This window comes from Pinus tabuliformis, chromosome J (genome assembly GCF_031772625.1).
Source record: "Pinus tabuliformis cultivar Carrire ecotype Pingquan chromosome J, CPIR1, whole genome shotgun sequence".
NCBI classification, from domain to species: Eukaryota; Viridiplantae; Streptophyta; class Pinopsida; order Pinales; family Pinaceae; genus Pinus; species Pinus tabuliformis.
This window is the reverse complement of record NC_142295.1, coordinates 1,304,723,178-1,304,745,755: the sequence shown is the minus strand read 5'-3', so window position 1 is coordinate 1,304,745,755 and position 22,578 is coordinate 1,304,723,178.

The following is a 22,578-nucleotide window of genomic DNA, read 5'->3' as shown; positions in this document are numbered from 1 at the left end:
ATACCTCTTGCTTGTCTACTTTGAGTTCCTACACTTAAATTATCCAAAATTGTTGCAAATCTTGCAATTAATGCACATTAGGCTAGATGACATAACATCTCATCTTTACCTGTCTCACTAAGCAAAATATAAAAAAAATGTAAAGAAATGTGAGAAAATTTTATTTTAATAAGATGGAGAGTGGCACTAAGGTGCATATAATTTACCTATTGATGAGCCTCATCACTAGTCAACACATTTTCATCCTCCACCTCCTTACCCTTATCACTAGAAAGGTGTACTGCAAATAGATTGCACCCTTTCCTGCAGCTACGCTTTGCTTGCATAGTTGTCACCATCCTAACTGATGTGGATTTCTTGTTACCCTGTTATACTCTTGGTTCTCCATTGTCATTAACACACTCAATATATTTGTCATAGAAGTCAACCTCGGTTCTATTTAGATATAACCAATCCATGACCAACAACATACTACATGATCCCAACGGTAACACATTAAAATGTGTTGATGTAGGCATACCATTTAAATCAAATGTGCAAGCTCTTACCCAATGTTGCACTCACTTCTTTGTACTTGTAGCTAACTACACTAAGTAAGACTCTGCATGCAACTCCTTATTCAAACCACACTTATCCACCAAGTTAGCACTAACATAGCTATAATTAGATCCAGGGTCAATCAAAATATAAATAAATGGATCACAAAGCTCACCATCCATCTCGATGATAGAAACTTGATGCTCTGCCTGTTTGTTATCCAAGGCTGCATAGATACATGGAATACTCTAACCAATGTCTCCAACAGTCTATGCCTTCTGCGCATTGTATATCTTAGTCCTACCACTCTTGTACTGTGGACAATCCCTCCTGCGATGATCTCCTCCACAAGTCCAAGATTGCACAAGCTCCTTATTTTTCTCCTCAGATTTGTGTCCCTGTCCTCTATCTAATGCATTGAACCTCTTAAGTGGTGCAACATTCTCCTTGTTACCCAAATCCTGTGGTATTACTTGCTTCTTGTCCCATTTGCCTTTGTTCTTTGCGTTACCTCTCCAATCTAGCTTCATCTCAGTTCGACGCTTTGATTGTTTATAGAAATGCCTCAGTTTTCGGATAGCCTCCTCTAATTATCTAGGCTCGTTGAAATTAATCCTATCTTTGAATGCAATTGGTAACCCACTAAAAAATCTTTCAATCTTAGCCTTATCCTCCTTGAGGTAAGGCACATACCTCATCAGTTCCAAGAACTTAGTGGTGTACTCATCATCTGTCATGGATCCCATCTTTAGTTCATAGAATTCTTTTTCCCTAACATCAAAGTATCTCTCTGACATATACTTTTGCTTGAATAGCCACTCAAATTCACACCAAGTCAGATCTTCCTAATTTATGTCCCTAACATTCTTCACATCTTCCCACCAGATTTATGCTTTGCCTTTAAGACTGAAAGTAGCCACTCTAGCTTTCATGTTCTATGAGTAGCCATGCAACCTGAAGAACTTTTTCATACCAAGTAACCAAGCCTCTGCATCTTGTGATCTCTTTACCTTTCCATCAAAAGTACGTGGCTTTTCTTTCTTAAGCTCATTCGGCAAGTATCCCCTATTAATCCTCTTGTAAGGATGATAACACTAACGGTCATAGTGCCTATCTGAATTAGAACTAGAATCATACCTGTGTCTATCCCTTCTCCTCTCTGGAGTTTCCAACAATCTTCCATCTCAGATTGTGTCATCTCTATCTGATCGGTGACCACCATGCGATCTACTGCTATATGCCCCATTAGTTTTTTCCTCTTGCTCATGATTGATCTGAAGTGATCCCTCTCACTGCAAATTTGACAAGCTCTGAAGTATGAATGCATTTAACTCTGCTAACTTTTCTTGTGACTGTATGATTATGTCATTATCTACCTCACAATTCCTTATCTCTTCATTTAAACTTCTCAATTTCACTGCCAAATCGAAAGAGTTACCAACACCATACTACTCTTCAGATTCATAGGGAGAGTATTTTTAGTCAACCATCTTGCTATCCATTTGATATTTCTTTCTGCGAGGTATATCATGTTAGCTAAATCAAATCAAAATAGACCATCATACCTTACTATAGCTCGGGGAGGATGCCTTGTCTGTAAGATCAAAAAACTAGTGTGATACATGTATAACATAATCATGCCAACATATAGAAACATAAAACATAAGCATACGACTATGCAACCATCATTCTAGTTAGGGTCCAGTCATCAATGCATGAACTCAACAACAACACACACCATGACCTCATGCATGGAAACCACCATCATTACGTCACTATACACTTGACCACATGTAAACATGAACATGCATCAATAATGCATTACCATCCTCACATGTGCATAAACACGTATGATCAAACACGAATGAAAAATTCTTGAAATCAAACCTACAAGAATGATACATGCAACTAAGCATACAAGAGTGTAACCAAACATGCAAGAATGTAACCAAGCATACTACGATACATGTAAGTGACATAAATCAACATGTAACTAGTCATACACTCACAATGATGCATTCCACAATAACACCTCAAGTCTCACATGACGACATCACTGCAATCATGAACAACATCATGCAAATACCACAAGCACATGTAATGCAAGGGTGAGAGACACACATGCAACTGACATGCATGCATGACCAACACATAGGCCATCCAGTCTGAGGGGTGAACCATGCTATGTTACCACTCTAGAACACCCTCCTCCCACATCTACCCAACCAATCGGGGTAAACATGCAACGAGAGGCCACTATGATATGATTCGACCTCCCAAGTCACGTTAAGGAAGTGGAATAGATGGAAACACACCATATAGACCTTAACTATCAACTACATGACCCTCAGGAACTAATCCAATACTTTAGACAACTTGCCTTGGGGTCCCACTGAGCTTTTGGACATTTTGAGGCTCAGTCGCTCCCATGCTATAGGCATGAGTGCGACCAACAACTCAAATTCGCTCTCACAGGCTTTCCTACCAGTGACCAGAGACCAAAAAAGTTAGTGCTATGCCAATGACTTCGGGATTTGAGCCAATTTTTTAGGCCCAGAGCCCAGGTCACCACCTAAAATTGAGCTATCTTTTTAGATCAGTAAATTAACATGGAAATGACAGTACTAAAAAATATACTTGTTCAAGACCTTGACTGGGCCCCTACTAGTCATGATCGACATTTTTTCAAACATATTGAAAATGTGTAATCTACAGGTGTAATTAACAGTTTTGATCATAGGGGTCTCATACTTAGCTAAGAATTGCTAAGAACCATTGATGCCTCAACACAAAAACTACCATTCCATCCATTAGGACATAGATACATTGATCGTTCAATTAAAAGTAAAAACACAAGGAAAGCCATACATGGCTGCTGCCATAAAACACATACATAGCTAGCATAATAGGGACATAAATACTCATGAAAGTACAACCATATAGACCAAGAATAATCCATAAAAATACTCATAGAAATACAAGGAGAAATAACCTTTGATTGATGATGCAGAATCCAAACCTGGAATGGGACTTCCACATTCCACCCGACCGTCGAATGGTTAAGCCAAATCTCTCTTTAGCCATTCACCCCATGCCATATTCCAAGCATGAATGTAGGATCTCATAGAACACATCAATAAAAAGCCATCCAGGGCTTCCAGAGGCCATCCACCTCAACCCATCAAACAATGATTCCACCTCGCGGTTAGACATCACCAAACCATCATCAGATCAGTCTCTATCCCATCCATCTAGGGCTCCAGAGTGTTTTTCCAACCCGGCTACAGGAATAGTAACTTAACCCACAACTTTTACCGGGCTCCAGAGCATTTGTCCAACCAAGGATATGGGACTAGTAACTAAACCCACCAAGGGTTCCAGAGCATTTTTCCAACCGAGGCTACACGACTAGTAACTCAACCCAAGTTGTTCCAGGGCTCCAGAGCGTTTGTTTAACCAAGGCTATGAGACCAATAACTCAACCCAAGCTATTGAAACATGAGAACCAACCAAAAATACAACAAGGAAATAAGCCCACAATCACCATGGCTATCCAGGAAATGGAAAGGCTAGGCAACCCACTGTCATTCCCGGCTATCCTCCATTCCAATGACAGATCAAACCAACAAACCTCATGCATATGCCTATCATGCCAATGCTAGTGAAGGAAACATACATGTAGTTTGACACCTACAAACAAATATGATGCAGTTGCTGATCGTGATGCCTTCTTGTGCTTTCCTGCTCTACCTTTGCCTTCTTTCTCCAAGAATCCAAGTATGCCACACCCTCCAAGAGTGCTCCAAGAAAACTCTAAGTCTCCAAGAGTATGAGAGAGAGAATAATGAGATAGATCCAAAACTGAACTAGCAGAAGGTTACCAACTGATCCTCAAAACCCTTTTTATGGATGAGGCCTCTATTTTCTTCATGTTCTTCCTCACATGCAACCTGTGACCTTTCACCTCCATTTTTTCCTTATTTCCATTATTTTCATAAATAAATGTGCCAAAAATGCCATATTTCCTTTCCAAAGCCTCAACCATTGCCTTTGCCAATTTCCTTAGCCACAAACAACCATATGAACACCCCCTAGGATGTCTTGCCTAAGATTCATCTTGGAATAAGTGTCCCATCGACCGCAGTTATTGTTTTTAACTTTTATTACATGGAATTTTCACCACGGTTTTTATAGAATCCTCCCCCTTAGAGGACACCGCCCTTGGTGTTCAATCACACATATACCTCAACAACCTGCTGAAAGAAGACATACTGCTTATGGAGCTTCATAACACAGATCGATGTAGTATTTACAATGAAACACCTACTCAAGTCAAAAAATCATGAAAACATGACAACATACTGCATAGTGGAGCTTTATAATACAACTCGTTACGGTATTTATAATGATCATCCTGCTGAGTGCCAACTCACATGACGTCATAATATCATGATAATATAACCACATGATAACATAATGGCGTGACATCCATACCACATAGTGGAGCTTTATAATGTAGCTCGTTACGGTATTTACATCCATATATAGGTGTACATATAGCAACATCACCATAAATATAGATACCAAAAGATATGCCAAATCATATACCAAAACATATATCAAACATATACTAGTCATCATATCTAAGCACATATCAAAACATCATATAACATATATCAAACCATCATAAAGCATATATCGAACCACCATAAATAAAATATTGAACCCTTTGCTCGTTAAAGAAAGGGTTCATCTCGGCATAAGATTGTTGCGGGCCAAAATGACTAGTAAATGGATGCTACCCCTTGGGGTATGTACCTCCAGAGAGAAAAGTACCCCAAAAAACATGGATGCTTATGGGGTTGTACCCAGGAGTAAAAGAAGGACCACTCTACGTAGTAGGACCGACATAAGGAGGATAACCCGTGTGAGAGATGACACTAGCAGTAAGGTTGCCCCCAGGTAAATCAACCCCTTTAGGAAAAGTACTCGTAGGTGGCGCCCCTCCAAACAGAGAATTGTACCAAGCTTGTGACATACTAGAAGCAATGTTTCCCACAGGCTGACTAAGAACAATTGATGATCCACCCACATATTTCTAGAATTAACCATGCATAAGTGAGGAACAAGAACTATTGGTTGAGAAAAATTAGGTGAAAGGAATCTTGATCCTATTGACTGACTTGGTAGAGGCACCATGGTCGACATAAGAGATGGTGTGGGCATGGAAACATTCGAGAAATTTGCAGAAGCTATAAATAAGACTGGTGGAATGCCCCAAGACGAAGTGAGATGTGTGGATGAATGAGTAGGTATAACCACGCTATGAGGTGGTAATGATGACATGGTAGTTGACACTACCGATGCAGAAGGTAAGTAGGTCTCAAACTCTGCCATAGAATAGATAACTGTAAGTGTAGGCTGGTGTAGAATAGTTAGGGTTTAGCCGCAATAACTAAGGTCCTAATGGATCGGTTAAAGGTGGGTTGGTAGGATTTTTAGAATAGTCTTCCAAAGTCTCAACAAAAGTCAGATTAGTACTAGGAGGACCAGGCATAGACTCCAAAACTATGTGTTGGTCTAAGTCTTGAGCACTGACAAGCACTCTCCATGTAGGAGTAATAAGTCCACTTCGTTCACGAGGATAAATGTGAATATGGCGTGACTGTCGACGAATTTTCTTAGCCAGGGTGATAAATTATAAATTAAACATGATTATGTTAGTGCAAAAACCTTAAGACCAAAACTACTAACTCAGACCAAACAAAACACACTAGAAACGTCCTAAAGATAGTACACATAAACCATAATACAAAGAAGTTGGAGGTGGAACAATTATACTAGCGACCTGCTTCCCAACCCTTTAAGCAGCTAACTTGGCACAAGTGCCCTCACAAGATGTGGAACACCCCCTAAGAGGACTGAGAAAGTATGAATAATATTGTACCAAGTACAGAGAAGACAAACCTGATCCTGCACCTGTGTGTGAGCCTTAAGAATATATGCCACTATGGTCAGCACCGACAATAACACAACCTAGGGGGACGGTCGCATGACAAATCCACATGCAAGGGCAGGAAACTTGAACCCAAAAAGGGAGGAAAGAGTGAAATCCCATTGAGAGTTACCTCCAAAGTTCTCTCTAAGTGCTATAGCAAATGCTAATCACACCGTTTGTATGCATGCAACTTCCACTATATTGCGCCACCCGAAACTAAGCGAAATGTGTCATGTCACCCTGCCTAGCCCAAGTGTGACCTCATGCTTGACCCTTTTGTGAGGAGGGCTTCCTAGACCACACTACTACAAATGAATTTAAATCCCTACCGCAAGATGCTAAGTTGATCATGCATCAAGAAGTTGATTCTCAACTACAAGGAAATAAGAGCACACCTTGCATCCTCGTAGGTTGGTGAAGGGCTTTGAATATGATGTAGATTCCCACACTCCACTCGAGCGATCTACCTCATCCGCACTTGATCTCGATCCCTACACACAATCAAAACCAAACAGAGATGACAAGTGACCTTCCTCGGAAGATCGTTAGATAAAAAAGTAATAGAGTAAAACATATAACATGCTGAACACAAATTCATACAGGGAAGGAACATGCGTTTCCATTAATCATGAAAAACATATTACAATGCTTATAAATTTACCTCAAAGTTTCCTCTCTACGATTCGACAAAGTTTCCCCACTATATCCAAGAAATGAGCATGAAGAGAAACACACAAGTAGCAAAGACCTCACAAGCTCTCTCACCAGTAGCAAGATGGCAACATAGACTCAAGATCTCTAGCGCAGAATTTTGGTTCTCCAAAACTCTGTCTCTTCAACTACCTATTGTTCCAACTACTCCGACCCTCTCAAATGATCCAGTATAAATAAGTAGAAGAGAGGTCCCAAGAGGATGTATGTGGATGCTTAGGATGACAGGAAGTCATGGAAACTTCTAACTGATAGTTCTTGTCCAACTCGAATAGGTGGCAAATCAAACTAATCTCCTAGCGAATAAGGAAATCTAGAAGTCATCCCCAGTCGCTGGCATAGAAAGTAGTGAAAAAGACCCTGGACACTCCCATAAAGAAGGGATGGGAGAGACTAGGAGGCTCCAAATTCTCCCATAGGCGTCCATCCATGCGTCCAGGGGTCAAAGCCAGAGTCGCTCCCATAAAGAGGTGATGGGAGGGACTGTGAGGCTCTAGATGCTCCCATAGGCATCTATCCAAGCATCTGGGGGTAAAAATGGAGAAAAAGTAGTTCCTAGGCCTGGAAAAAGTCAAACAACCATGAGGACTAAGGGTCACTGATCGAGGGGGGTAAAATAGGTTGATAACAACCCTTATTTTATTTTAATTTTTTAAATTCATTTTCATTTTTTCAGAAAACACATACGAATTTAATTGTTCAAAACTACTGCACATTTCCTTTGATATGTTGTTGGAGGTTCACACATGCAATCTGGGTGAACTTTGACCAACAAAAATCCATGTTGGAGTTTTATCAAAGCCTATGTGCCCAATTTCTTTTTAGAATGGTGTTACTACCTCGATCATGAAGATAACTATTGAAACTTGGATAGAGCTACAAAATTTGAACTGGCCAAATTGTCATTAGTAAAACCAAGCAAAATCCTAATTAATTCATTAAAAATAAATTAAATAATAATAATAAACCATGTAAACATGGATGTGGGAGTTTGGTGCATTTATGAATAAATATGGTTAAGAATGCTGATAATGGGTAAGTGGAATGATGAAAATATAGATGGTTTTATCAACAAAATCATGACAAGTTAGAGGCCCAACATTGATATTCTATGTAATGAAACTCTCTTTCCAAGAGACAAACTCTTAAAAACATTCTTAAAATCGAAGGAACAGAATAAACATTACCTAGTTGTAATACTATGAGTTGAGAATCTAGTCTAACAACCAAATGACGAATACCAAAAGCAATGGCATTGGATAATAGTTCAATTACTACACTATACTCTACAATGTTATTAGTTGTACAACATAGACATATTCCTTGTAGACTCACTAACTCATCGGTAGGCGTCTAAATTGCCCATGCTGCAGAAGAAATATTTTGAGTAATACTACTAGCACCATCAGCAAAGCCAACATAAGGTAAGGATAATGTCAATATATGCAAACCAAGTATAACACAAGATAAACAATAGAAATAGAAACTGTTCGCAAAAAAGAAAAATTGCAACACACCAAAAACTATACTACAACAATGTAGAAAGTACTAATGTAGAAAACTTAAGCATAGTACTTCTTGAGATAAATCCCATTTCTACTCTTAGATAAAGGAATCCATCATACTCTACTAGATCATAGGCACCCTTTTCAAGTACATGTTTTACGATGTAGAGGACATGCCACAAAGGCTTGAATTTACTAACTCATAGCTTGTTGTTCTCTTGATCATATGAAAGGACCAATTCAGCTTCAGAAAAGAATCGAGGATTAACATTTTTGTCAAAATATGTTCTAATACATTTTTTAGTAGCTAGAGTGGCATCTTGACGAGTCTCATCTAAACATGCTAAATATAAAAAATGCTCTTCCTTGGTAGAAGTAGTAGGGAGTAATGTGATAACTCGTTTCAATGATGGAATTTCACACCTAATAGGTAACATAGATTACAGGCCATATATAAGTTGAAAGGGTGCAAATCTAGTAGTTGTTTTTGTTGAGGTATGATATGCCCATATTACAGAAAAAATATAAGATGCCAATTCCTTTTATGAATCCTTATCATTCATTGAAGCATACTAGTAAAGACTTTGTTCATAGCTTCTACTTGTCCATTGGCCTATGTATAATAAGGAGTTGAGCTATCATAGCGTAAACCCAAATTAACAGTTAATTTTGACATCATAAAGTTTCAAAAGTGGGTTCCATGGTCAGTGACAATGGCTTGTAGGACACCAAATCTAGCGATTACATGGTTGAATATGAATAAGGTTGCAACTTTTTCGTTGTTGTTAAATGTAGTCATCGTCTTGGCCCATTTAGTAAAATAAGTGACAACAATGATAATATACCCATGCCCCCTGGCCGAGTGAGGGTTACATGCCATGAAATCTAAGCCCCATTTCGTAAAAGGACTGTCAGGTCAATTTACTAAGTAAACTAATGCATGTGTTTTACTTGTCAATCCAAGTTTGTAGACTTGCCAAGGACGTCCAAAGTATATGGATTTTAGGTAAATTCAATTTAGGAAGGCAAGGCTCAAAGGTTAAAGGAAATGCATATTACAAATAAGTTCTAAGTTTAAAGAAACTAAAAGGTATCTGATTCAAGATGCAGTAAGCAAAGGAAGAGGCTCCCAACTTAGGAGGTCCTGGTTGTCCTTCTCCACAATACTTTCCTCAAGAAGAGAAACTAAAGAGCAACAGTTTGTAATGTGTAGGAAGCAAGAAAAGAGGCTCCTAACTTAGGAGGTTCTCGTTGTCCTTCCTCACAGTTCTACTCCAACAACATTACCATTGCATCAAATCATAAATTGGAATTCAAGAAATGTAAAAGGATGATTTCTAGTTGTGATTCATAATTTGATAGAAAGAGAATTTAAATTAAATCCTTGGTTGTCCTTTCATATGAAAATTAGATTTTAAACCAAAATCATCCAAAAATCATACAGAAATCATAACACATCTAAGTAACTAAATCATAAAATTGAAACAAGAAATACTGAATCAAAACTATGCTAATTTATACAAAATTTAACCAAAGTGTACTTAGCTTGGTATGGGGGCCCTCCAACCTTGCCTTGTACACCTGAAGAACTCTTCAGCTACAACTAACTTAATAAAACATCCACATCATGAACAACAAATATAACAATAGAAATTATTCTTCAAATTATCTCAAAAGTCTCCAATAATCTCAATACAAAATTACACACTTACACCCCTTTGAATGGTCCATAAACTCTGTTTAAATAAGAAAACCATAAACAAACTTTGCTATAATGGATCTAACAACCTTATCAATCCTAATCCATCCATACAGGTGGAGCTCATCAATTCTAGTTCACAAAATCAGGAAAATCCCACAAAATAATAAACCTACCCCTTTTTACTAGGGATTCTTGAATGACAGGTCAAGTTTGACCAGCGTTGACCGGGCTTGTTTTTGCTCAATTTGACTAAACCAGTAGGTGTTTCTTCATATTTGGTTCCCAATATTTCCAAATATTTGCTCAAATCCCTCCCAGGTGTCATGCACATATGAATTCAATTGAGCCATTACGGAAATTTTAATGTAGTCCAAATTTACTCTTAAAACCCACTTTTTACAAAAAAGTCCAAAAATTGAAAAACTTAATTTAGTTACGTGAATATGAAAAATAGGAATAAAATTAGGCATATATAGGTGAAATAGGATGGAATATGGTGGTAAATAAATGGATTTAGGAAATGCAAAAATGACTAAAATAGAGGGCCAACATCTCCTTCTTGCTGATGTTCAAGCATGTCCTCATGCTTGCTTCCTTCATTTGGATCTCCTGAGTGATGATGCCCCTGCTGTTCTTGATCTTGTATCTTCTTCCTGTGCATCCTAAAAGAGAATGTAAATAGACTCATATTTCTCTTCTTTGTATATGGCAATCTTCACTTTTTGTTTCTCATATTTGTACTGCCATAACTTTTTCTCCTTTAGCCATCTGTAGGCTTGTTTGGAGATGAGGATATTTTTAGTCTCAAGCCTTTTAATATGCTTGCTTAATTTCTTGTTCTCCTTGGTTATGTTGTTATTTTCTTTATACATTTTTTTCTCCTTTTTCAAATGTCTCTCCATGATCTTGCTATCTTCCAGCTCATTTGCCAGCTATGATATTTTCTTAAGACATTCTTCACTGTGCAACTCTTTATATTCTTCCCCGGTCTCTTTGGAATATGAGTGAGATGAGGTGGCTCCTACCCAAGCATCCTAAAAATAGGAGTCTTTCTCTATGGGATACTCCTAAACTTCCTTCTCTAATCTCTGTATAATCTCATCAATATGCTTTGATGTTTGTGGAGGCTCAGTTCCAATAATTTCAATTTCTAGATCTTTTTCTTTGTTGCTTGGTTCCTCTTGTGATTTTCTTCTAGGCTTCCTAGGAATGGATAGGAAGGATTTCTCTTTTTCAATCATAATATCATATTGCTTCTTCTTCAATCTTGTCTTAGGATACAAAGGAGAGTGCATGATACTTCTTGTTGCATGCAACTGCTCAAAATTCTCCTCATTCCCTGTTGTTTATTCTTCAAAATGTTGTTTAGCCAAAAAAAACCTTCCAAAGAAACCCATTATTCCTTACCTGATACTTAACAAGTATCTTGATTGGCCCATGATGATAGATATTGGCTTCCTTGGTTTCTGTTTTGTTCTTGACATTCTCTATCATTTTGGTTAGGATTTTTGAAAATAAGTAGGGTAAGTTGATTTTACAATCTCTCTTCATATGTTGAAGAAATTTGATTTGATAGAGATATACCACACTATACGGATTATCACAAGTGAAATACTTCTGGATAATCAAAACCAATTTTGACCATGGCTCTCTGAGCCAATCTCTTGGAATCACTTTTTTCTTGTCAAAGGACCCCTTCCTTTGTTTCTCCAGGAAAAAGGTCCATCCCTTCTCCTTAAAATGCAGACCCTTGTGATACTCTTCTCCTATCAAAGGAATGTCCAATCCTTTAGAAAGAAAGGTTGGGTTCAATGGTATAGAAAGTTCACCAACTCTAGTTTGTCCATGTTCAAAATTCTATATGAACTCTTGTGTGATTTTATCATTGTGACCATTGAACTTTTCAAGAAACTCAGGTATCTCTACCTAGTATAATTTCTCTACTGTATCCTTACTCCAGTTTTCTATCTTGAAGTATTTAGGTTCAATTTTGGTTGCCATTTGTATCTTCTTTGTGTACCAATTAATATGGCCTTGTCTAGTAAATAACCTCATCATGAATATAACAAGAAAAATATATATTTGACCTTCTCATTCATGAAATCTTTGGATAAAAATCATAGTAAATGTACTTATCGGACCTCTGTAGCTTTGAAAAAGAGAACGATATTACTTCTTTTGCCTTTAGGTCTTCAATTTCTTTGTATCCTTGCAAATGGTATTAAAAAAAAATCCTCAGTTTGTAGAAATGGGTTAAAAAAGACTCTCGCTGTGTGAAAAACCATGTAAAAGCATCTCCACTGCATTCAAAATCTCTCACTGTTTGCAAAATCGTGTTTAAAAATCCACTTTGCTTGCAAAATTTCCCATGAAAATCGATGAAAAATCTTCTTTGTTTGCAAATTTTCATACAAAATTTCTCACAGTGTAAACAAAAGGATGCACAATGTGTTTTTTAATGTGAAAACTGTGTTTAAAAATTCACGAGGAAATTATTTTTGGAACGATACATGAGCTGCAAATGACTGTCGAAACCTTGTAGAGATTTTAGTTAAGGTTTGTTTTCTCCTATGTAAACATACAGTCCTAGTTAAACTCTTTGTCTCTAGCAATTCAAAAAAATCTTTGGTCTACGGGTGGCATAATATTTTTAGGGTGATAGAGCATTGCTAATCAAGGACTGAAGTCGTGTTTCTCTCATAATATGAAACTTTTAAACAATAACTTGAGTTGAACCCTTTTCGAGAGAATAACACAATCTTTGAAATCTTTTAACTGTTGAGAAGACCCCGAGATTTATTCTTACCTGATCACTGCGTAATTTATGGGATTTTATGGAGAATATGTCTGCTTAGCGTAGAGGAAATCTTAGTTTGGCTCTCTCCTATCTCTCCTCCTTTTAAACACAATACTCCTCCTTATTTCTCAACACAATTCCTCGTGCTATCTCTATTACACAGGGTTCTCCTCTTTGCACGTAATTCTCTTTCAATATTTGCATATTTCTTAGTCAAACATGGTTTGTCTTGTCGTTCTTTCTTCAGGCCGTGGATAAACGCAGTGTCCTTTGATTTTGAGCTAGGTTATGATAAAACTTAGTTGTGATGATGAAGAAAAACATGCAAAGTGTTCAACTATGCGTGCAACCCTTTGAAACAAATTTTGATCATTTTTTGTTTCATTTTTCAATTTGACTAGTTGACTGCTCATTTATACCTTTGGATGCCACTTGTTTTACTTGATGTATTGTGGTTTTATGCACATGATATAACTCTATTCCATTTGTGCACAACTTACCGCTTGTTTAAAACTTTGTACATAACTTGCATTGTTATTTTACACTCTTATCACCGCTTTGTAACACAACTGTTGTCCATTGTACATGTTTCAACACTTGTTTTATTTCTTGTTAATGGTTAGAGCTTTCAATACTCATCACTATTAGGACTAGTGTATGATTTTTGCATTGCATGATTTCTTGATTATGCATTATGATTGTTCATTGTGCATTTTTAGATCCATTATACTTGCATTGCATTTTTTATATCCATTATTATGCCTTTATCATTGCATAATTTCCCTTTTTTCACCATTTACATATACTTGTGTATTGATTTGTTTTGAAATGACCATAATCTTGGGTCATTTCAAACCAAATTCTTTTTGAAATAAGATTTTAAGTATATTTTTAATGATTCTAACTCTCTTTGTTCTTGTTTTTTAGGCATATGAGACTAATATTTCTTGTTTTGTAGGTAATTTTCCATGAGGCAAAAAATTTTGGTCCAGAAAAGAGATGTGGCCAAAAAGGTTTGGTCAAAAATGCAAATGAATTTGGTTTAGTGAATGATGAATTGATGATTGTAAGGTTATAATAAGGTTAATGAATGTAATAAGATGAATGAATAATGTAAGAGGTAAATGTATATAATGTAGGGTGATGTAGGATATAGGGTAGTGTAGGATAATGTAGGATGATATATACATGGATAGGGGTATTGCATATTCAAGTTTAAACTAGTTTATCAATCTTAGAAAAAATTTCAAAATCGAAGGCATTAAGAATAATTTAGGTTATAGTACTTTCCTTTCACTTGATAGCTCATTATCAATGCTTTTCTTTTGTTGACGATGACCTTAGCTCTTTTGTCAACACTTGAACTTTTGCTAATGATGACGATATTTTGACTTCAAAATGAATTCCGTTCAATGATTTTTTGCTGGATTGTAGATGCTTCTTAGGTCCCTTTGATGTTGATTTTAAGATGAATAATCAGGTCCTTTCTGCAATAACATATGACATTGATCTTGTTCAGGTCCCTTACTGATAAATATTGATTATGATGTCTTAAGTCCCTTTTTCAATACAACTGCTTGACATTAAACCAGTTGCATACTTTGTTGGTTTATTATGAATCTTCCCCCTTGCTGATCTTGAGACTTGTCCTCAAGTCATTGAATTTTGGAGGATTATTTTGCAAAATGAAATTGAAAATCATAAAAGAGAATTCATATTGGCCAAGCAATTTGGTTTTCCGATATGAATTCGAGTTTGTATTGTGCCATTATCCTATATTTTCACAAGCAAACTCCTTTATTATTTTTAAGCTTTTATTATTTTTTATTCTGGAAGTAGGAAAGACATATCACTATGTTGTTCCAATATTTCCATATTGTTTTCTCCTGAGACTCTATTTAGAAAGTCTTCTTTATTGATAGGCTTATTTTAAACTTTGAGTCTATGACCATTAACTACAAATGAAATAGTGGCTTCATTAATTGTCTTGATCTTGACTGCTTCATTATCAAATATTTATTCTATTTCATATGGCTCAAGCCAATGAGTAGTAAACTTATCTTTCAAATCTTTGAACTTGGAGTCGTAAAGAAGTGCCCAGTTTCCCTTATGGAAAAAATTGTTTTTGATAAATCTGTCATGCCATTTGACTCTCTACTGCTATACTAGTGATGTATGCTCAATTGCTTGTTGTCTGATCTCGTCTAGTTCATTCAGTTTCATAATTATCTGCTGTTGGGATTCTAACAGGTCCAATGCCAATTCCATTGCAAGTTTAAATGTATGAATCTGAAATTTGATTGGTAACAAACTTCATTACCATATACCAGTTGATATGGGCTAAATCCAATAGTATTTTTCCATGTAATTCTGTATGCCCATAATGCATTTTTTAATTTGTCTGACCAATATTTTCTGTTCATTTGAACTGTCTTTGTCATGATGTTTTCTAGAATCTTATTAGTAGATTCCACTTGTCCATTTGCTTGAGGATGATACCGAGCAAACTTTCTATGCTTGATTTTATATTTTTCTGTAAGGTCTTGGACAAGTTTATAAGTGAACTGTGATCCATGGTCTATAAAAATCTGTCTTCGAACTCCAAATCTTAAAAAAAATTCTTCAAATAGGAATGAAACCACTGTTTCTTCTATTGCTCGTGCCACTGCTTTTGCTTCTACCCATTTTGTAACATAGTCTGTACACACTAAGATGTACTTCTTTCCATTTGAAGGCGGGTTAATAGGTCCCACAAAGTCAAGAGCCCATTGTTCAAATGGTTCTATAAGTACTTGTGGTTTCAATGGAATCTCATCTGATACTACAGGTCTTCCAGTTCTTTGACAACTATCACATCTTTTGACATAGGCCTTTGAGTCCTTGAAAATTGCTGGCCAGTAGTAGCCAAGCTTGAGCACCTTGTATGCTATTCGTTTATCTGCAAAATGGCTACCACATGGTTCATCATGACATAATTTTAGAATATCAATAATTTCATCTTCTCTTACACATTTTATTATCAAAAGGTCAGGACTAGTATAGAAGAGGTCACCATTGACCCAACTATATCTAGCACTCTCTCTGATTATTTTTATTTTTCGCTTGCTAGTGAAATAAGATGGTAATATTCTAGATAATAAATAATTAGCTATATCTGCAAACCATGGGGTTTTAGCTATTATAGAAAATAGATGTTCATCAGGAAAGTTATCTGAAACATGAATAAGGTCACTAGGAGAATGAAGTCTTGAAAGGAAATCTGCCACTTGATTATCTTTTCCTGGTCGATCTAGAACATTGAGATTAAATTCTTGCATTAGTAACAATCATCTAGTAATTTTGCCATTGGTAATTGTTTTGTTCATTAAATAGTTAATGATTAAATGATCTGTATGAATAAACACTTGATAGCCTGTTATATAATGCCTAAATTTATTGACTGCATACACAATAACTAGCATTTCTTTTTCAGTTACTATATAGTTTAATTCTGTTGGAGTTAGATTTTTGCTAATGAAATAAATGGCATAGTTAAATTGATTTTATTTTTGTCCTAGAGATGTTCCTATAGCTGTATCTTATGCATCAATAGATATGTGAAATGACAATGACCAATTTGGTCCTTTGAGAATGGGTGCTATAGACAATTTTTCTTTCAATTTTTCAAATGCATTTTGAAAATCTGTAGTCCATTGAAACTCAATGTCTTCTGCAAGTAATTTGAACAAGGGAAAAGCTATTTTGTTGAAGTTTTCAGTCAATCTTCTGTAATAGCCTGCATATCCCAAGAAACTTCTTACTTCTTTCTGTGTTGTTGGTGGCATTAAGTTTACAATGACTTGTATCTTTGTTGGGTCTACCTTTATTCCAGAAGAAGAAATGTGGCTTCCTAACACTATCCCTTACGTTAACATCATAAAACATTTCTCATTTCTGAGGGATAAGTTTGTCTCTACACATCTCTTTATAAATTTTTCAAGGTTATTTAAACAATCATCGAATGTACCTCCATAGAAAGTAAAATCATCCATGTAGACTTCAACATATTCATGTATAAGATCTGCAAAGATAGCTAGGACTTCTCTTTGAAATGTAGTAGGTGCATTACATAATCCAAAAGGTAAAACATTATAAGCGTATGTTCCCCAAGGACAAGTAAATGTAGTTTTATCCTGATCCTCTAATGCTATCTTGATTTGATTATGACCACTAAATCCATTGAGAAAGGAAAATAACTTTTTCCCTGCCAATGAGTCTAGTACTTGATCAATGAATGGTAATGGGAAATGATCTTTCAATGTTGCTTTGTTCAGTTCCCTATGTCTACAAAAATTCTCCATTTTCCATTTTTCTTAGGAACCAAAACTAAGGGAGAAACCCATTGACTATCAGAGATGGGGTAGATAAATCCTACCTGTAATAGTTTCTGCAATTCCTCATTCACTATCTCCTTCATTATTGGATTCATTCTTCTTTGTGGTTGTCTTATTGATTTGATTGTTTCATCTGTGTAAATGTGATGGATACATGTTTTTGGATGGATTCCATGCATATTTGTATAATCCATGCAAAAGATTTTGAATATTTCTGTGACAATGTAATTACCTGTTGTTCTTGTGATGATTGTATATTATTACCAATATTTAAATTCTTTTCAAGATTGATTTCAATGGTTTTGCTTTCAGAATTGGTAATTGAGTTGACAAGAAAAATGCTTTCAAATTAAGTCTTCAATGGTTGAATAGTAAAATTTTCCTGAAAACATTGATTTGCAGCTTCATATTGCATTATTTGTAGCTTCTCAGAAATATCAAGTTCTAAAATAAAAAGGTCTATTAAATCCTCATTTTCTTCTTCTTCTCTAAAATTAAAGGCTTGATTAATGCTTAAAACAGGTTGAGTTTTTTCTTGTTGGTCATCAGGCCATGATTGTAAAGAAGGAGATTGAGCAGGAGGATATATTGTAATACGTTTCTTTTCATCTCCATGTGGTATGATCATGCTTCATGATCTGCATCCAATGAAGGCATCTGCTGTGTCTAACCATGGTATGCCAAGAATTAAAGGATGGCCTCCTAGATTTTGTTTTTGGTTACAAGATCAGAAAGTCTACAGGGTACTTCCATGAATCCACAGAAACAATGATATCCTCAAGTATTCCTTCAGGTACAAATTTATATCTATTTGCTAGTTTTAAAATTGTAGTAGTAGGTCAGATATTTGACAATTTTAAATACTTCATAGTTTTTGTTGTCATGACATTTATAGCAGCTCCTAGATCAATTAAAGTTTGAGGAATTGAAAAATTATTGATTGAAATGGTAAACATAAGTATCCCAGGATCAATATACTTTTCAATTGTTATTTTTGCAGACATGAGACTAGATAATTTGCCAACGACTTGGATTACGGGTGGATCTCTTTTCTTTCTGCCAGTTTTCTTAATACATAATTTCTTTATTGTTTTTATATATATTGGAATATCTTTGATAGCTTGCAACAAAGGAATTTTGACATAAGAATTATTTAATTCAACTATGATATCAAATTCAGGAAGAGAAATTGAAGTTTTCTGCTCTACTAACCTTTCTCGTAAAGGTAGTGTTTGAGTCATAATAGTTTTACTTTTCTGAATTTGATTATTTGGATTAGATTTTTCAGATTGTTCTCCTTCTTCAATTTGTTCTTCTATGATTGGTGGAGCATATTTTTTTATAACTTTTCCAGACCTCAAGTGGATGTCTTGAATAGGAAGAATAAAATATGTAGGAAATAATGTTGTTTCTTCCACATTATATGCTAGCGTTTCCACTCTATTACTTGGATTTGCTACTAGCTAAGCTGGTAATTGAGTTGGTCTAGCTGGTGGTTGATTAGAAGGTAGTTGAAGCTGCTGAGGTTGAGTTAGTACAGGAATTGATTGTTGTGTGAATGGATTTGATTGAGGGGATTGTTTGAATTGCTGATATGGAAATGGTTGTTGAGGATATGACTGTTTAGGATAAGATTGATATTGTTGTAGATATGGTTGTTGAGGGTAAAATTGTTGGGGAGGTTGGACTCCATAAGCATATCCTCAACAACTTTGTGAAGGTTGGTTTTGGTTTTCTGAGGAGGCCAAACCTGCCATGGCATAGGAGCATTCCATGAATTTTGATACTGAAAATTCTGGGGAATTTGTTGAGGAAACTGTTGAGATGTACCTGCAAAACATGGTTTCCAAGCTCTTCTTGGTGCCATATAATAAAATCCTTGAGTTTCTTCTAATTGGCCTACTTGAAACTCTTTTAATGTTGGACAATCATTTGTGACATGATTTTCTATACAAAGTCCACAAACATGTATATTATCTAAAGGACATTCTTGTAAAGGATGCTTCTTCCTACACTTAGGACAAAATATTGATAGTATTTGTTCTTCTTCTTCTTGTTTCTTCTTTTCTTTCAATACATCAACCTGTGTTCCTAAGGTGCTCAAAATATCAGTTTTAAAGTTTTCTAACAAACTCCCTATTTCTGCTCTTGTTACTCTTCCTGTTGCTGATTTAGAAGTTCTTGAAGTTATATCTATTTTTCCTGTTTTGGCTCTACCTCTAGAATACTTCTGACATAATTCAACAATTTCATGGAATGGTGAGTATGAAATATCTCCTTTACCCATCACATTGATAATATCAAGATACTCATCTCGTATTCCTTTGAGAAAAATTATTCTAATGGTATCAAGATTTAGAGAATGTTTTTTGGATTTTTGTAAGTTGTAAAGAAATCGTTTTAAGTATTCTTCCAAACTCTCATATCCTTGTTGAGACATCCTAAAAATATCTTCTTTTGAATCTCTAGGCCTACAATAGGCTTGATACATCTTAAGAAACAAATTTCTCATGTCTTCCCAAGAAGTAATAGTGTGTTCTCCTAATCCCATAAAACATTTTAATGCAGTTGCTTTAAGAATAGCAGGGAAAAGACGAAGCTTATGTGTATCATCAGTATAACCATAAGCACGACATAAGATATCAAATTCAAACATAAATGAATCAAGATCTTCAGAAGACATTCCATAGAAATTTGGAAAAACCAAAGGTGGAATATTCTTTATTTTTACCTCTTCTCCAAGAATTGCCCTAGTATTTAAAATTGGGAATCCAAAAGTAGCTTCTTCATCATTATCTATTTTTGCATCTTGTCTTCTCTTATGATCATATTATTTTTTGGCATATTCTTTTCTTTTCCTTTATGCTTCTCTTCTTGTCTCTTCTTCCCTTTTTCTTTGCCATTCTTTTTGTTGCTTTTCATATTGTAACCTTTATTCTGGAGTGAGTATTGGGATTTTAGATCCTTTCCCTTCTTCTACCATATCTTTTTTAGCAGTTTCAAATGTTTCAGTATTACATTGAGATTGTATATTTTCAACTTGTTTTTTTTGTTCAGAAATAGTTTCAACGATAGACTGATCTATTTGTTCAAGAATAGGCTCATCAATTGGTTTTCTTGTCTCTTTTTTTTCCTATGGAATATGTTTCTGTTTGTTTTTGTTTCATCTTCACTTCATAAGCTAACAAAGTTTGTCTTTCAGCAAGCATTAACCTTTGTCCTGAATGTTGTTTTTCCTCTAACTCTTCCAAATCTGGTTTTCCAATAATTGGTGTAGTTAATTTGAATGGAGGTATTCCTGCTTCTACTAATGGTTTAGTATTTGGGGGGTCTTGTTTTGTGTATATACCCTTTTCATCTCTTTGTTTAGGCATAAATTACCATAATGAAAAATCCTAATTTTTTATGTTTTTGCTTTTATTTTAATTTTTATGTTTTTGTTTTTGTTTGAAGCTTCCTATTTTGATTGAATCTGAATGTGCTTCCCCGAAAAAGACACCAAAAATGTCAGGTCAATTTACTAAGTAAACTAACGCAGGTGTTTTACTTGTCAATCTGGGTTTGTAGACTTGGAAGCATGCACAAAGTATATGGATTTAAGGTAAAGTTAATTTCGGAAGGAAAAGATCAAAGGTTAAAGGAAATGCATATTACAAATAAGTTCCAATTTTAAAGAAACTAAAAATTCTCTGATTCAAGATGCAGTAATCAAAGGAAGAGGCTCCTAACTTAGGAGGTCCTAGTTGTTCTTCCCCACAGTACTATCCCCACGAAGAGAAACTAAAGAGCAACAATTTGTGATGTGTAGAAAGCAAGTGAAGAGGCTCCTAACTTAGGAGGTCCTGGTTGCCCTTCCTCATAGTTCTACTCCAACAACATAACCATTGCATCAAATCAAAAACTGGAATTCAAGAAATGTAAAAGGATGATTTTTAGTTATGATTCATAATTTGATAGAAAGAGAATTTAACTTAAATCTTTGGTTGTCCTTTCGTATGCAAATTAGATTTTAAACCAAATTCATCCAAAAATCATACAGAAATCATAACACATCTAAGTAACTGAATCATAAAACTGAAACAAAAAACACCGAATCAAAACTATGCCAATTTATACAAAATTTAACCAAAGTGTACTTAGTTTGGTATGGGGGCCCTCCAACCTTGCCTTGTACACCTAAAGAACTCTTTAGATACAACTAACTTAATAAATCATCCACAACATGAAAATAAAATAGAATAGTATAAATGATTCTTCAAATTATCTCTAAAGTCTCCAATAATCTCAATACAAAATTACACACTTACACCCCTTTGAATGGGCCATAAACTCTGTTTAAATAAGCAAATCATAAACAATCTTTGCTAATATTGATCTAAAAGCCTTATCAATCCTAATCCATCCATACGGTTCGATCTCATCAATTTTGGTTCACAAAATCAAGAAAAATCCCACAAAATAATAAATCTGCCCCTTTTTACCAGGGATTCTTGAATGACAGGTCAAGTTTGACCAGCGTTGACCGGGCTTGTTTTTGCTCATTTTGACTGAAAAATAGGTGTTTTTTCATCCGTGGTTCCCAAGATTTCCAAATATGTGATTAGATATCGCCTAGGTGTCCTATACATATGACTTCAATGGAGCTATTATGAGAATTTTTAATGCAGTGCAAATTTACTCTTAAAACCCAATTTTTACAAACAATTCAAAAAATTGAAAAACTTAATTTAGTTACCTAAATATGCAAAATAGGACTAAAATGCGGCATATATAGGTGAAATAGGATGGAATATGGTGGTAAATAAATGGATTTAGGATAGGAAAAAATGACAAAAATTGAGGGCCAACAAGGACCGACAGTAACTACATGATGGAGTGGAGTAGGAGGTGTGTGCATCTTATGATTGTATATTTGACATTTTTTGGACTGCAAGAATAAAATCTTTGAAGAGAGA